This window comes from Carassius auratus, chromosome 38 (genome assembly GCF_003368295.1).
Source record: "Carassius auratus strain Wakin chromosome 38, ASM336829v1, whole genome shotgun sequence".
Classification (NCBI taxonomy): domain Eukaryota; kingdom Metazoa; phylum Chordata; class Actinopteri; order Cypriniformes; family Cyprinidae; genus Carassius; species Carassius auratus.
The window spans coordinates 19,531,486-19,544,826 of NC_039280.1; the positions used below are offsets into that span (position 1 = coordinate 19,531,486).

A 13,341-nucleotide genomic window follows, 5' to 3' on the forward strand; every position below is an offset into this window, starting at 1 on the left:
CCTTAAAAGGCTGATGCCTACACAAGAGACTTCCATGGTCTCTCTCAAACATAATTAATGGAGGCCCTGTGCTTTTTAATCTGCTGGCTGGTTTATTTAATGTCTCATTGTGGAGTGCATGTGAACTATTTGCTGTTCCCATAGAAAAGAACCACAGTAGCTTTAACAAATAATTGGATTTGGAGGCACCGAACTGAACTTTAATTAAAGCTGACAGTGTATTTGACATACAGGGTCATTACGCAGTGCATTTAAGCCATGACATGACCTCCTATAGGTCACTAGGCTGGTAAAGGATGTTATGATGTTTACTGGGCATTTTGATATGAGGTGAAAACACTCAATTTGTTACAAAAACTTGTTCTGAATAGGCATCTGTGAGTCATTGGACAGGATTTTTAATTTCTTTTTTCACTCCCTCCTATTCTTTCTCTCTCTCCTTCCCATCTGTTTCTGGTTAAATATCTCTGTGTATTATTGAAAAAAGCTTGAGTCACAGACATTCCTTGAAAACCATGAAATTTCTACATAGCCATGTAGACATAGAGTTGTGGGCTGCAATAAGGAAGTCTACACCCTGAATGCATAAGCCATCTAAAAATTAAAGACTCCTGGAGACTTTATTTGGCTAATAACTACTGCACTCTCTTGCTGATATGAAAAGAACAGCATAACTCAAATGATTTTGACCCAGACAGGCTTTAAATGAAAACACAATATCCACATTCTTATCTCTGGCATTATAATTACATGGTTGAGGCCACAGTGTTTATAAATGATAAAAGAATAGAGACGCTTCAGCGGCCAAGTTCAAGCATGGAAACACGCTGAGAGACAGAAATTCTGAGAAAGGCATCCATTTGGAACTATCTGGAATATTTTTAACCCTCCCCCAGAATTCCCATGGGAGCACAGCACATATTTTTGAATGGCTACTTGCGTGTGCCATTGGCACTGTGTGTTTACTACCGACCACCCGAGGAGACGCGGCGCATATATTGATGGTTACTGTTGTGCAATCCAAATTTAGCCACACAAGCTTTAGTTTGAGGACACATTTGTCATATAGTGAGTGACTATGTTAACAGGTCAGCCATGAGGATAACCAGTAATAAGAGGTTGGATTTGAATTTAATTGCCAGTGATAAAACTCTTTCTTCACTTCTGGACAAGGTTTAAAACTTTTATTTCTACTATTTCTACAAATTATATTATTATATTTTATTTATTTTCCATGTTCTTTTTAATTATAGTTATTGTAATTTTATTAAGTTATTAAAGTTTTGTAATTTAAGTTTAAGTTAAGGCTTAGCTAAAATTAAAAGTTAACATTTTTAATTTGAAAAAAAAAATATATAAATCCTGTTTGGGATGCATACAATATTTGTGGCACCTAAAATAATTATTTGTTTTGTACATGCTGTATTTTATGCATCTTGAGTTCAGTTGGTCAGATGTTTTAATATTAATGGCAGATTACTGATGACAGGTTCTTAATGTTTAACTGCTTTGGATTTAATGATGTTTAATTAGCAGATCTCTAAGAAAGGCTTAGCTCCTCATAAGAGGACAAATGAGTGATGAAATTAGGCCCATACACCCTTTTCATTGTCCATCGGCAAAAGCATCACTTTATTATGACAGAGGATTACAGCCAAAAATATCCCATATGGCATTCATTGATGTTTCTGCCTATGAATGACATTCTAGTTGCTAATTTTAAGCGACATTTTGAGGTTTAACCTTCTAAGCGTGCAGACCTACTAAATGGCTTATATTAATAAGCTTCTATTAAAGCCAATGTTTATAAAATGACTAGAGTTTGTGTCATTTAAGAATGTGTCAGCTGATTAATATAAAATGGATGTTTTTCTTTAAAGAATAGTTGATCCAGAGGCCTATGCAATGCAACACACACAAAAAAGATCTTGCTTGACAAATTAATGGTCATACTTATTCATATTTGGCTGACTAGCCCTGTATTTAGTCTCTGTTAACTGTCTCAAGTCATATTTGCTGTCTGAGTGAGCCCATATTTGTGTGGGACACACTGTTTGGCATCAGCTCACATGACTGAGTCTGTTCAAACAGATAATGTTCTTTATGAGCTGTTGCGTGTTTTTTTTATTTATTTTTTTGCAGTGCCCTGTCCCTTTAAAAAAACAGGAAGGTGGGAGGAGCTTCCTGAGGAAACAGGTGTGTGCTGATAGGGATAGGGATGATGTCATTGTTTCAGAATCACCTGGAAAAAACCTGCATGATGTCAGCACGATATACACATTACAGCTGCTCATGACCGGATCACAGATGTCTGCCAGACAGACGCTGTAAGTACACAGACTCCGTATAAAGCTTTATAAGGAATTCCTTTTGTCAGCATGAGGGTTTGTTTTACAGTTTTATGTGCACTGTACGGCAGAGAGATGTAGCTGACAGGTGCGATTGCGGTGTTTTAAACATTTAGTGTCTTCATTCAGGCTTTTCTGTCTTTTAAGAGGAAATTCTAGAGGGTTCTGGTCATGTTGACAATACTTTAACACTAGAGTGTGTATGGAAGTCATCAGAGATTAACAGTTTGGCTATTTCCTTGGAGTTGTGACCCTGTAAAGCTTTTACTTTTGGACAGTTTTTGTCACTGCACAAATTTATTTAAGCTGTATATTTAATTAGTAAATTCACTTTTCAAAGATCAGTTTTAGAGACCATGAGATGACGTGCTGTTTCAGAGTATGAAAATAAATACCTACTGCGGATATGAATCTGCTGCAGGAAATTGCTAAAAATCTTAGGACTCAGAAACATGCAATGATAAGTGGTGAAGATAAAAACAATAAATTCCAATAGTGACCTATTTTCCATTTGTAGCAAGTATAGTATTTCTGGAGCAGATGTAGTTTATCAGACATTGAGTTTATGCATCAGGAGCATTTATGCATATATGAGATAGGAGATAATGCATGACTACAGCCCTTGTGTGGGGTAATCACATGACTAAGTGAGTAAAGCATGCCTCACTGTCCAGGAGGTGTCACTCAGCAAGGATTATGTCATTCAGGAAGCAGATCGAGTAAAACAGGAAGTTACTCAGACCTCTGAATCACCTGGCTGGTCACTCCTTTTTCTCATGAAGGATGTGAATGCAAATTTTATGCTGCATGAAGTGTTTGGTTCATTGTTCTGTGGTTTAGAAATGCAAACTTACAGGAAGTACTGATTTTCCCTCTTTTTCCTCTCCTCTTGCCTTGAAAATAGCTTTTTGCTGAAGTTCATGCAAATCAAAGGCAAAATTGAAGATGTGGTTAAAAAATGTTACATGCTTTTTATAAGCACTATACATTTCAAAGTTAAATGTGGGCTGCTAGTTATTCAAAGTGAATTTTCCACCAGGAAGAATAGATAATATCTCTGAAGGACATTAAAAGGTCAGCATGCAGTTTTTACCTTCAAACATTTTCATATGAGATTTTTTTCTTGTCCTCATTTTAGGCGAGAGTTCGTTTTGTTACTTCATAAGTTAAAGGGGACATAACACGGTTTCACCCAATCTCATGTTAAAATAGAGTACCTTTAGTAGTACTGCATCCTTAATTGCTCCAAAAAGTCTTTAGTTTTGTCATATTTATAAAAGAAAGATACAGCTTTATGATTCTCTCTGAAAACAGCTGAGCTCCTGGTGGTGTGCCGTGGGCGGAGCTAAAGAGTGACGAGCACTTAAGTGCCGACTGCCAACAAAACACAGACATTTGATGCCGTTTTACTTGCCGTCTACAGTTCTGAATCATGATGATTGGGATCTTTTATAGCTGGGAGCTCTCCTTCTTTCAGTAACAAAAACAATATGCAAATCTAGCGACAAACTGGGTCTCGTTTATAAAATGTTCATCAAAAAACACATTTCTGAAAAAAATGCATCCACTGTTCACGTAATACTTGGTTCTTTGGGAAGCTGAACAAAGTTTTCTTTCCCTTACAACCAAAAACGAAATTCTTTGGAGATATTCTTCCCAACCGAGTCCTGTGCAGTGCTGCCGAATGAAGCGCGTTGATGGGCGCACTCTAAACAATGCGTGCACGGGCGTGTTTTTTCAGAAGAGCCCATATAAGGAGTTTCACCCTTCATTACACCATAAAGAGGCACAATCGAAAAAAACTTACAGAAACTTGTAAGAAACCTGGAAGTGTGTATTCGGTTCAGAATTACTCTGTTGTACGTCCAAGTGTTTTTTTGTTTTGTTTTTTACTTTGGCCATGTTTAGCATGAGAGTCCAACAGTGTAAATAACTCAACATTCATGAAATTGCATTAGACCCCCATTTAAATAATACTAAACTATTCCCATAAGAATTAATTGATTTTGTCACTGGGTTGTGGAGATGTTGGCTTATTTTAGACAATCTATATTGATATAATGCATGTAATATGGTGTGATCTATAGATATATAATAATTTGTTGCACAATATGTCCATTTTAGGGTTTTGGAAATCAGAAATCAAATTCATAAACAAAACAAAAACATTACTGATAGAAAATTTTATTAGTCGTGTGAGTTGGAAATATTACGAGTAACCTTATGATTTTGAGTCTTTAAGTTAGTCTAACCTAACACAAATGCTGCTTCTGGGACAACAATGGGGGGACAGTCATCATTAATGAGTGCAGTTGTGAAGCTAGGAAAACAATTTGTCATGGCTTTGGGACGGGGGAGGAAGCTAGTGGTGGAACTAGGAGTGCAAGCATTGTGAATGAAACCTTTTGTTTTTGAACACAAGCTTTTGTCTTTTCAATGAATAGCCCATTGTGGAAAACTGTATTACTTTTCCTTCTTTAAACTGACACTGCTAAAATATTGTTGTTGTCTTCCTTTTCATATATTATTATGATTTGGGGGTTGGGGGGGTTGGGGGTTATTTTCTGTGAAATATTGCCAGTGATTATGTTGGATTCATTCATAAGTTTGTTTATTTTTATGGGGGGGTTCTCTCATGGTTTGTTTATTAATATGCAGATTGGAAGCTTTCCTGTGCATGTATTATTTTTAATTGTGTTCTACAGTTTAATTTTCATTTCTAAGCAGTGATGTGTGCATTAACCTCATTTCTTTTCTTTTCCTTTTTTTTCTAATGGAATGGTGTGGAACCTGTTTGGTTTATTCAGCGCAAGCATCTCAAAAATCACTGACAACGCAAAATGACATAGTATTTTTTTTTTGCACTATTCTGTTGTTCCACTTTCTTCAATGTGCCCTGGCAAGCTTGTGAGATAATTAAAATAGTTTGAGACAAAATGTATATTAAATACATTGCATGTTTGTCAGAAATTGCCTTCATCATGGTTTATGGGCCTCTGATGTGCATGCTTTGGTGTGGTCAAAACTTTTTCATGCTTAAAAGTTCATTATAGTCACCACATCAGTCTGTTTTTTCAGAAGGAAAAGCCTTTAACATCTGCCAATGTAAAGTTCTGTGTGGACTGGCCCTCCCTTCCTTCCTTTGTGTGGTCGCTGAAAACCAACTATATCTGTTTAGACTGGCTCTCTGTGAAAAAGCACTGCATACTCTGATAGGCTAATGGAAAAATTGGGTGTGCAATACATCAGATTTTGGTTTTGACCACAATTGGTCATATCATGACTGATATGCGCTTAAATATTGATTTTATATTACAGCATAGCTTGGTTAGCATTATCTTGATGAGAAAGGGACAGTTTACTCAAAACGTAAAAATTCAGTGATTCATGTTTCAAACTGGCATGACTTGTTCTTCTGTTGAACAAAAAAGTTGATGTTTTGAAGAATGTTGGTAATCAAACCGTTCTGGTGATTTTGATTTCCATTGGATGGAGGAAAACAGATATTTCTCAAAATATCATTTTATGTTTACAGACAATTTTGTACATGAAGGTGAGTAGATTATGATTGTATGTTTTGGTGAACTATCCCTTTAAGCAGTTGTGAAATACATTTAATCTGTAATAAGTGGTTTCTCAATCTGTGACACTTTAGTTTTCCCATTTGTCATATGTTTTTAATTATAAGTCTTGATGGGAGTTGCTGGCTGCTTTCCAGGTTCAACTGTTCTTACGGCCTTGTTAATTATCTCTGGGTGGAGGAAGTAACATGCCCCACAATGTTATTTTCATTCAATCAGCAGTCACTCAGTTAACAGTTTGGGGATTGTAAAATTGCTGTTTTGAAAGATGTGTTTGGTGCTTGGTGCCTGTCTTTAGGTTCTGAAGAGTAAAGTTTTTTTTTTCTTCACCAGGAGTAGAGCTTCCTTTTGTCTGCATTCTCAGTAAGTTATATGCTTACTTTATTCTCAAATTATTTTATCATCGTAAAATTAATGTTATTTAGGAATCATTACACATTCACAATTACACATACACAATCATCGAAACACATTATACTATATTGATATATTTGTATAGTTTTTTGACAGCTAAATCAAATATATGATAAGTTTACACATAACTACAATCAAATTATAAAGTTGTAAAAATTGTTCTAATTCTAAGAGAATAGGGAAGTCTACACCACAACTATAATGATCAGGAGGAGGAGGAACTTGAGGAATGATAAAAACATTGACAGCCAATCAGCATCCACCTGATTTTAAAGATCTTGAGCATTTAAAGTGGCAGACAACAGAACTGCTGTGGATGTCTAATAAACAGAACATTATTATGCTTTGACGCCGATTATCATTATAGCTATAGTTTTTGGTGTGGTAGCCATGTAGATTCTACACCAGCTTAAATTCATAAACCTTTAGTATGTCAAGTACGAGATTTTGGACGCAGCTCATGATTTATATATTAATGGGAGCACTGCTGGGGAAAGTTACTTTTAAAAGTAATGCATTACAATATTGCATTAGTCCCTAAAAAGTAATGAATGGTTACTTTTATGGAAAGTGATGTATACCGTAATTCCTCAAATAATAACCGGTAGTCAAATAAACGCCAGGCCGGGGGCGTGGTCAACATGGACAACATGGAAAATTTGTGCAACAGAGCCAGATAACGAACATGCACGCCCACTGCCGGAGCGTTTCTCGTTCTCGAGTCAAGAACCGGTTGCATCGGTTTTCGGATCACCAGTACACTGAACCGAGAAGAGTTTCTGTCGGACACGTCCGATTTCGAGAACCGAGGACTGATGATACTGCGCATGCGTGATTCAGCGTGAAGCAAACTGACACAGAGCGCGTCTGAACCGAACTGATTCTTTTGGTGATTGATTCTGAACTGATTATGTGCTAATGTTATAACCTCTGTCCACTGGAACACTATCGCTTTTAATTTAAAATGGGTTATTTTTAACAATTACTTATTAAACAGACAGAATTAGAAATAAAGGCCTGCCTCTAATAAAAGCCTGCTTCAAATAAAAGCCTGTTACCTTCTGCAGTTCAGGTAAATAAAGGCCCCGGCTTTTATTTGAGGAATTACGGTATGTTACTTTTGCATTAATTTTTAAATCTGGGAGTGGCTTATTGTTGCTTCAAAGTTCAACACTCTTATTTATCTAACAACATTAGTTTGGTTGAATTGGATCATCAAAGGTCAGCAGCAAAGACGTTGGTTAAAGGGGTCACATGATGCTTTTTTTATTTATTTTTTTAAAGATCATTATTTTGTGTATTTGGTGTAACTGAATATGTTTACATGCTTTAAAGTTCACAAAACACATTCTTTTTTCAAATACTCTACATTATTGTAGATCCTCTATGCCCCGCCTCTCTCAAACGTGTCATTTTATACAAAGTCCCTCCTTCCTACAAGAGCAGTCTGCTCTGATTGGCCAATTGACCCAGTGCGATGTGATTGGCCGAACACGGCAAGAACTTGTTGGAAATGTAACGCCCCTTTCCCTAATCGCGAGCTTTCAAAATAAATGTAAAGACATTTAATAATATCCTTATTTTTACCATCAGTTCAAGCCCAAAAGAAGAACAGAGTCGTGTGACAGACACAGTGATGAAGCTCCTATGTGTTTGCAGTAGACAAGCCACGAACGGTTAAGACAAATGACTCCACTGTGTGACCTGGTCTCTCTCTCTCTCTCTTACACACGCACACACACGACTCGCAAAACTCTGCATTTGAACAGTTAATAGCAAATACTTAAGCTAATAACAAAACATACTTACAGTAGCTGACTCAGAAGCGCCAGATTGTCGTAGCAAAGTCAGAATTACCTCCTCTCCTTGGTTCACAAAACAGTCATCCATAAAATCTGTTCTGTTGTAAGCAGTGGTGGACAGTAACGGAGTAGCTTTACTTCGTTACTGTACTTAAGTACATTTTTCAAGTATCTGTACTTTACTGGAGTAGTTTTATTTTGAGCAACTTTTACTTTTACTTCACTACATTCCAAAGCATAAAATCGTACTTTTTACTTCACTACATTTCATAAAACATATCGTTACTCCCTATATCACGTGCTCCGACACGCAGAAGCGGTGTCTGATTGATCATGAACGAACTGAGTCTTTTCAAAAGAAACTTTTAAATCGGATCGCGAATCGCACCAAACGATTCGTTTACGAATTAGAATGATCCGATTGCAGCTGTTCTGGAGTCGACCACTCACTGATTCAAATGAACCGTTTAGTGCGAGTCTCCAGAAGTAAGAACCGGGAGATCTTGTGAGCGCTCGTGCGTATGATGTTACTAAAAGTAAGTTATGTCGAAATTTTGGATTAATTATTGTAACTGAAAATGATATTTAGGTCAAAACTGTCAGTTGTTTGGGAACTAAATCAGTTGTAAAGAGAGATCTATTTAAGCCCACTCAAATGCTCGAGTGCAGACGATGCAGACACATCAATTTTAGGCAAAAAAACAACAACAGCAACAAAAAAAACAACCTTAAAACAACACAGATTAAATACAATAACTCATGCATGTTCAAATTCACCGCTGCCGTAATGTTAACAGTTTTATTAAAATGTCCTATGTGACGTCTGTTTTTATATTGTTTATCGACAGTAACGTTATACATATGTATATTGTTTGGATTAACTAGACGAGTAGACAGACATGAATGTTCATCGTACTGAAAATAAGTAAATATTGTTAGCTGATGCTAACTGTCTAGCTAACAAGCTTGTTGGTGCTAAGTTGATGTAATTTTTATAAATGTCCAAATATTTTTATTTAGCCACATATATATATATATATAGAGAGAGAGAGAGAGAGAGAGAGAGAGGGAGAGAGAGAGACAGAGAGAGACAGAGAGAGAGAGAGATAGATAGATAGATAGATAGATAGATAGATTACATCTGGTTAGAAAAGAAAGGATGTGATGTTCAGAACATGGTAATTGCAGTAATTATCAAAGTGGGAAGAGATGCACCCCGTTTGGCCAGGGGTGTTTTCAAACCACAGACAAGATTTGAGAAGGAAAAAATCATTATGAAATTTTTTTTATTATTTTTTTCCTTAAAATGTTCTTCCTAACTTCAGGCCTTATTATCATGTCATATATACAGTACAGACCAAAAGTTTGGACACACCTTCTCATTCAAAGAGTTTTCTTTATTTTCATGACTATGAAAATTGTAGATTCACACTGAAGGCATCAAAACTATGAATTAACACATGTGGAATTATATATGGAATTATATACATAACAAAAAAGTGTGAAACAACTGAAAATATGTCATATTCTAGGTTCTTCAAAGTAGCCACCTTTTGCTTTGATTACTGCTTTGCACACTCTTGGCATTCTCTTGATGAGCTTCAAGAGGTAGTCACCTGAAATGGTCTTCAACAGTCTTGAAGGAGTTCCCGAGAGATGCTTAGCACTTGTTGGCACTTTTGCCTTCTGTCTGCGGTCCAGCTCACCCCTAAACCATCTCGATTGGGTTCAGGTCCGGTGACTGTGGAGGCCAGGTCATCTGGAGCAGCACCCTATCACTCTCCTTCTTGATCAAATAGCCCTTGATGCCTTCAGTGTGACTCTACAATCTTCATAGTCATGAAAATAAAGAAAACTCTTTGTATGAGTTTTCCAAACTTTTGGTCTTTACTGTAACTTTGATGTTCTGTAAAACAACTAACTTTAAAATACTTTTTTCTTACTGGTGAAAATCAGATGGTCATCTCTGTTTTCTCTCAGGTTCATCACAGTGTAAGCTTCACAGTGAACATTACTCTCATCAGTGTAGTCCATATCAACAACAAAAATATATTTTGACTCCATATAGTGGTTATTTTGGAAAAAATCCCAGGTATTTTGAGAAGTAGGATTATAAAAAAATGTGCTAATATAAAATTAAATTAAGTAGCCTATGTAAAATTGCAAACATCTATCTTGCAGTACTTTTTTACTTAAGTACATAAAAAATTGAGTACTTTTGTACTTTCACTTGAGTAAAATTGAAAAAGGAGTACTTTTACTTTTACTGGAGTAATATTTTACCATATGTATCTGTACTTTTACTCAAGTACTTGATTTGTGTACTTCGTCCACCACTGGTTGTAAGTAATCGTAAAGATTCCTAAATGCATCTACTTTCGGAAGGACAAATAAAGTGCTTTTGCTTTCGCCTAGATACACACATCATCTCCCCGACATGGCTGCTTCAACACTAACTGCGGTTAAAAGTACTGTGCAAAGTTTTAGGCACTTGTGTAAAAATGCTGTAAAGAGGATGCCGTCAAAAATAAATAGATTGTATTAATTAACTTCTATTAACTAAATTACATCAACATTTGGTGTGACCATATGCATTGTGTATTGAAGTGTATTGAAGACAATGCCACAGTTCTTCTGGATTGAGTTGTTCTCAGTTTGTTCTGTTTCTTCATGTTACTCCAGACAGACTGATGATGGTGAGATCAGATCTCTGTGTGGAGCACTGACTGCTGCCAGACTCCCTCTGCAAACTAAAATCTCACTGGATTATTACAATTAATGGCAAAAACAATGTTTGGAAATGTAAACTGATATTTCCTACTGTAACACTACAGCAAAAGATAGAATTAACTGGCTTAAAATGTTGTTGGTGAAAATACTAGTGGCCTAAGACTTTTGCACAGTACTGTATGTGATTAAATACATAAAGGGTATGTGTGTTATTTAACATTCAATAATTGCAGGTTTGCATGATTTTCTGATATTGCATTTCACTGTTTTTATTGATTTTGAGGAATAGTGAATCTGTTTTTGTGCAAGTGAGATGCTTAAATGCATGTTCACATTTAGTCTAGAAATACGGTAACATCATGTTCACACAGTGCACACAACTCTCTGCTCTTACTCCTGGGGACAGGAGAGCTGTCAGTCAGTACATGGAAACAAAGTAACTGGCTTTACTTATTTGAAGAAGTAACAGCCCATTTTTTTTTCTAAATTAAAAAGTAATGCATTACTTTACTAGTAACTTGAAAAAAGTTATCTGATTAAGTAGTTTATGTTACTTGTAATGCCTTACCCCAATACTTAGTGGGAGGAACATTTTATAAAGTTCATTGACTGGGCAGAAAGTTATAGTGCAGCATGAGTCATCACTTGTGTTATGCTAAATGTGATAAAGTGTACACTAGCATGATAAAAGGCACGAAGTAAAAGCTCTAAAACTATAGATTTTATTCAGTAAGGTCTTTGAAAGGATAAACTCGTCCTTTTTCAAGGGTGGGCACTGCTGAGTAGTTCATCCGCCCCCATTCTGTGTGTGTGTCTGGGGGCAGGGTGCAGGTAAAAGCGCCGCCCCCTCCCCTCCCCCAATCCGTCTCTGCATTGTCACAGAGCTCAGAACGCGCCGCCCGCGCGCCGTATCTTATGTGCTGGAGCTCGCGAGGATACCGGTAACTGAAGCTAACGGTCCCGTTGTCAAGGGTTTCACCCACTTCTTTGTACGGACGCAGTTTTGTTGAATGAAACTGGTGAGTTTTACAAACATTTTATATGACGGAAAGTTTAGAAAGAGGCATTCCTCACAGGACTTGGTTCGGGAAGATGTTACATATTGTTCCTGAATCCCTTCGGAACAAAACTGAAGACGCAGTCGTATGTTTCAGAGGAAACGTTCAAAAGAAATGTTGTTTTCATATTAAAATTGATAGTTATTTTTTTTTCTCTACTGAAACCTGAAGAAATGTGCGAGGTTTTAATAGAAATGTACAGGTTTTTACTTCAGCGCACTGTAGCTGAATAGAAGAGTTGTAGAAAAAGTTTGCTGAGATTAACTTTTCTTTTTTTCGCGGACATAATTTAGTGTATTAATGCAACTTTGATGTTTCAGAGCATGTTTAGTGCATCTTGAGAAAGTTGAACTTTAACGCGTAACGTTATAACCTCTGATATGAGATAAATGTGAGAGAAAATGTTTTAAAAAACGATCTCAAATTTTTAACCTGTTGAGTGTGTGAGAATTTTTTTTATTTTATTTTTATTTTTTATAGCTAACTTATGCACCTGCTGAACTGGATCATAATAACAAGATTTTACACGTTTTATTTTAGTTTACTATTTCTCAGCAGAGGGATCTGTGATTAACATGCATGAGGAAGTTGTGTAATGTTGAAGTATGGCAGGATGTTAAATATCACATAGCATGTTAAATGTTATATATCATGACAGAATATGACTCTGAACTCTGAAAACTGAATGGTCTGCTCAGAAATAGAAGTCTTATGTAACTGTTAGTGCAGTACATAAAGCCATTTCTGTCATTGTAGTTCCCATTTATTTGTGATGCTTAAATGAGTGCTACTACATGCAGCATAACTGCCTTTTTCCTTATGCTTTTTCGTTACACACCTAATGCTTTGTGTGAATTATAGGAGTGACTTTTGTTAAACTGTGACTATTCAGAGACTGCCAGTGAACTTGTTTAAAGGTCTGGTGTGTGAAAACTAGGCGACAGTCTCCACACCCTTCAACTATCAATCGTCAAAAGGAACCTTTAAAGTGTGAAATCATTGACAAATAATTTTCAGCAGACCATGATTTACCCCAACAGTTGAAACAAGTCTTTCCACAGAAATATAACTGTAGTAATAGGTCTGTATCATGTAATATGCTTGTATGCTGTGTGAATGAAAAATGTTACGTCATTTTCAAGAACATTGATGGAAGTTTCAAAGAGCTTTCCACCGTTCTGACAGACATCAAATTGTATTTCACTGTTTTAGAAACATTCCAGTAAACAATGCTAATAGGGATACGAAAGAAAAAATAAGCGAGAGCCTGTGAAGAGAGAAAAAAAAGTGTATTCCTAGTGCATTTAAGTGAAACTTTAATGTTTGGGACATGTCCATTAAATCAGGAGAATAGACCACAAGAGTGCAGTATCTGTTGTCTTCTCCATTTTGTTACATTGGGGGAAAA

The 13,341-nt window shown here is 36.3% G+C and overlaps 1 protein-coding gene across 6 annotated transcripts in view; it reads left to right on the plus strand.

Annotated features, from left to right (window-relative positions):
• The window catches only part of usp54a (ubiquitin specific peptidase 54a), a 63,073-nt gene that overhangs the window by 6,405 nt on the left and 43,327 nt on the right, over nt 1–13,341 (plus strand). For 4 of the 6 annotated variants that reach the window (XM_026224629.1, XM_026224632.1, XM_026224633.1 and 1 more), the window contains exon 1: nt 11,740–11,894. The exons of 1 other annotated variant lie outside the window; for it this stretch is intronic. The gene's annotated coding sequence lies outside the window, so the exon portion shown is untranslated. Of the gene's footprint in view, nt 1–2,142; nt 2,328–11,739; nt 11,895–13,341 lie in introns of those variants that run through there. One more of the 6 variants, XM_026224631.1, reaches the window with a different exon arrangement.